Genomic DNA, 4,277 nt, shown 5'->3' with positions numbered 1-4,277 from the left:
AACCCAGCCCGACCCCTCCATCTCCCACCCACACCTTCTCCTGTCAATCAAATGTTTCTAACTTATGAATCAAGATGAACTTGAAGATCTGGATGTGGAGTTTGGAGTAGCTGCCTCCCAGTCTCACTGGCACAATCAACTCCTTCTCCAACCCCATCTCCAAGGTTTGCGGAAGTTCTGGGCAGGGAAGTTCTAGAAGTTCTAGGGTCTCTGTCCCCTTTCCAATCCCACTCCTGGAGGTCCCCACTCCCGGAGGTCACAGACTCCTGTGACAGAATTCCTAAACTCTAGAACTGGGAGGAACAATACAAAAGAGTCACCAAGGCCCATCCCAGGCCAGAGCCTTTCTGTCAGGAGCAAAAAGGCTTGCTTACTCTCTTGATGACTGCGGCTCCTCTCCTTCTCCGGCTCCTCTCAGCTTCTCTGCATTTCACAAAACTGTGAAGACAGTACTCGTGTCGAAGGGTGTCTGGGGTTCTGCTTGCCTGCTGAGGTTAGGCATGGGATGTGTGACTTGTTCGAGCCAATGAAATGTGGTTGGGGGTCATATGTGTCACTTGAAAGCTCCCCAGACTTTGAGCAGAGTTTGCCTGAGCCTCTAAGATGTTGGTGCTCTTTATTACCACAGGGTAGCCTGGCTCTTCCTAATGAATCCACTAAGAAGAAGAGGAAGAAGCCTCTATTGGTTCAACTCATCCATTGGCCCAGGTCTGGCCATTAATTGAGCTTCGGTAGGGATTATTGCCTTTTGGTCAAATGCCTATCCTGTCCCAATCAAGGAATTCTTCAGCTGTGCTCGGTCCTCTCTAGACAGTAACATTCTCAGGAGACGACCAGCATTGCAGTTGTCATTTGGTCTCTCTCCTTACTTGAACACATTACCTAACGACAACTAATGAGGAGGAGGCCAGTCTTCACGATGAGGATTACCACTCACTGCTCAGCACCAGGCTGAGACAGCTGATGCCTTTGAACATTATTGGTATCATCCTTATGGACTATTCTCCTAGACCCCTGTATTCTACTGCTTTCCTTTATGGTCCTGCAGGGGCTCTTAGTAATACTGTGTTGAATGAATGATGCTGACATGCAGTTAATACAGGAATAATGAATTCTGACTTACACACAAAGAGGAGGCCTAGAATTCACGCCACACACTTATGAAAGAGCTGCTGTTCACCTCCCTGGCCCCCAGGCATACCACCGCCTTACAAAGTGCACGGGCAGCTGTAAGCCTGTCTGCCGGGAGTGCGGACAGTGAGGGAGGACAACACCTTTCCACTCAACTGGAACATGCGGGTGTTCCTTGACCCAGCAGCCACAGAGTCTTCTGACCACAGCCAGGACTGTCTTCCTGTCTCATCTCCAGGGCAGGGAGGGGAGCCTAGAAGCCCAGCCTGGGGCTCTACTGGAGCCCATTTTGAGGTAGCCACATTCCCTGAGGACAGAGAGCTGTGATTAGGAGCCTGGTGAGCACAGTCTAACCTTGAGTAAGTGTTTTCTTGTTGTCATCTACAGATCTAACGCAAAGCCTGCAGAGAATACGCAGCAGAGACATATATTACACCCAGAGCTTTTTATCTCGCTCATGTGACCCTGCCCATCATGAGCTGTGCATTTTATTCTCACTGGTGGGACAAAAAACCACCTCCCGCTACAGCATATATCAAGGGGAAGAATGTTGAACTTTCTTTGCATTAATATAAATAGCTGTTTAGGCCTCATTCCCCAGCCTGGGACCCTTCATGCACCTGTCCTTCATCTACTCTCTTTGGCATCTGGTTCAAGTTTGGTTTATTTAGAGCCCAGGTCTGCGGGCTTTTACATATTAAAGGTGCATTTTAAAAGAGCATTTTCTATTCTAATTTGGGGGAGCCAAGCTCTTTAGGGCTTTCGGAGTGGTGTCCACCTGATTTACATTTCCCCCTTTGGAGCAGAGCCACAGACACACATTAGAATGTAAATAATAGTGATGGATACTGTGTCTTTAAAGATCTATTTTCTCTCCATTTTTTTTCTCTTTGAGGGGAGGGGAAAGGCCAGGGAGGAACTGGAGTATCCGGGCTGTGAGGCAGAGTTAAGAAAGGGGGAAAGGAAACGTGCTGGGTTTCTTGGGAAGCCTGGCTCTGAGAGATGGGGGTGGCAGCTCACAGAGCTGGGGTGATGGGGTTCAAATACTGGCTCCCATGTGGCTCCCATGTGGCTTGGGAACTTCTCTTGGCTCTGAGCCTTAGCCATAGGGGAACATCACCATCATCCTATGAAGGGCTGCCATGCAAATAAATGAAGTGGCCCCTGTAAATTTCATGGCACAGTGCTAGGCACACAGCAGGTGAGCTACTTAGTACATGTCAGCTGTTGTTTTTTATTACTGCCCCTGTAAATCTTGTCTTCTGTCCCAAATACCAATTCCCTGAAAACGGTAGCCTCTTTAGCAGTGTGAATTAGCTGGGCTCCGTTCATTCGGTGTCAGGAAACGGATCTGGGTCCTACTGTGAGCTGGAGAAAGACTATAATTGAGGAGGGATGGTCCCTCATTCTCTGCCTGCCCGCAGCCCCTATCAGGCTCCTGTCTTAGCTCCCCATCATGGCCACCTCCTGGACCTCTTCTTCCCTCCCCCTTACCTGGAGAGATCCTATTTATCCCCTCCCAGGAAGCCTTCTCTCCCCAGCCTTGGTGCTCTCCTCGAGGCTCCCGACTGTACTTTACTTCCTTCCACCCACCACCCTGGTTACCGTTCCCTATGTGGACTTGTGTCTGTATTTCCTACTGGAGCACAAGCCCCAGGAAGAGAAGGACTGTTTGGTCACCATCCTAATCCCCAGCTTGATCCATAGTGGGCGCTCAATAAATATTCACCAAAGGAATGAATCTCCACGTAACTGACCCCAGACACGACGAAGTACTGAGCTACTCACCAAATAAACGTCTGTGAGACGAAATGACGAAGCTCTTGCTTCCAAGGGGTTCACGGCCTCATCAGGGGCGGAATGGTGCTGACCGATGCTGTACCCCAAAGGAGTTCAGAAGGGGGCAGCTGAGGTGGGGTCGGGAGGGCTTCCCAGAGAAGGTAGCAGTTTAGTAGGGCCTTGAAGAATAAATAGGGATCGTTTCAGAGGAAGAGGGAGAGATGTTCAAGGCAACAGAGGTTTTGATAGGGGAAAGACCCTAAATAGGGACAAAAAGAGATGGTGCTTTCTGGATCTTGGCCCAACATGCTCTTAGATTGCAAGGTGGGATGGGACCCATTTGGGATGTGTTTTCTAAATGTGAGCACTAGGCAGATCCAATTGCAGAGAGCAGGGTTGGGTAGGGAAGCGAGGAGAACGTTTTCGGTCCTAGATTCTCGGAGCCAGGCAGAGACCAGGCCTCATTGCTGGACTTTCTGAGAGGCCAGGAGAGCAAGTATGGAGGAGGGAGAGATGGAAAGGGGTCCTCCTGGCCTCTGTTTCCCTAGCCAAGAGGCTTTGGCAGACAGAATTGCCTGAGAAATCCAGGGGGAAGCCAGGTATGAAGGCTCACACCTGTAATTCCAGCCCTCTGGGAGGCTGAGGCAAGAGAGTCAAAAGTTTGAGCCCATCTGGGTAGCTTAGAGACTTAGAAAAACCTTGTCTCGAAATAAAAATTTTAAAAATGGACTAGGGGTATAACTCAGGGCAAAGGCCCTAGGTTCAATCCCCAGTACTAAAAAAATAAATACAGGAGGAAAGTCCGGAGCTCTCCCACTGGAGCCACGGTGGGGGCAGGGGCAGTGTCAGAGGTGTGACAGCAGAGAGGAGGAAGCAGGAGGAAAGGAGGAGAGAGAAGCAGGGGCCAGAGGTCGTGACAGGAAGGGAGAAGGTTAGCAGGAGGGAGGGACGAAGGGAGGCTGGGGGGAAGGGAAGGGGTTGCAGGATAGGGTTTGGGAGACCATAGTGGGAGTTTAGGGGTTCCATGGCAACCCCAGGAGAGGTGAAAGAGCAGGGAGTGGGCCAGGCCACGTGTATAGAGAGGGCGGGCAAGGACAGGAGGTGGAAGGAGATGAAGTTGTTCTTTCGTCTTCCTCCTGGAGACAAGGGGCCAGGCTGTGATAGGGAGAATGACGGAAAGTCTCATTGGAGCTGTTGGTTTGAAAGAATTTGTCTTTGGAACAAGCTTTTTATCAGTTGGCTTTAAAGATCAGGATTCCTTAGAGGCTGCTCCATCTTCCTCTGTCTCGTTTCTCTCTCCCGTCCCCTCCTCCCCTGTTCTGTCTCTCTCCCATCCCAGGTCCCTTTCTTGGCTCTTCGTCTCCTCT

At 50.4% G+C, this 4,277-nt stretch overlaps 1 long non-coding RNA gene across 1 annotated transcript; it reads left to right on the top strand.

Annotated features, from left to right (window-relative positions):
• The first annotated feature begins 346 nt into the window (after positions 1-346).
• LOC104864053 lies at positions 347-1,725 on the top strand. Its single transcript, XR_780753.1, has 3 exons — positions 347-493; positions 629-731; positions 1,519-1,725. It is a non-coding gene; the product is annotated as an uncharacterized LOC104864053 (long non-coding RNA).
• Positions 1,726-4,277: the final 2,552 nt, after the last annotated feature.

This window comes from Fukomys damarensis, unplaced genomic scaffold (assembly GCF_012274545.1).
Source record: "Fukomys damarensis isolate Sample0158 unplaced genomic scaffold, DMR_v1.0_HiC HiC_scaffold_13, whole genome shotgun sequence".
Lineage (NCBI taxonomy): Eukaryota > Metazoa > Chordata > Mammalia > Rodentia > Bathyergidae > Fukomys > Fukomys damarensis.
This window is presented reverse-complemented; position numbering and strand designations above follow the sequence as displayed.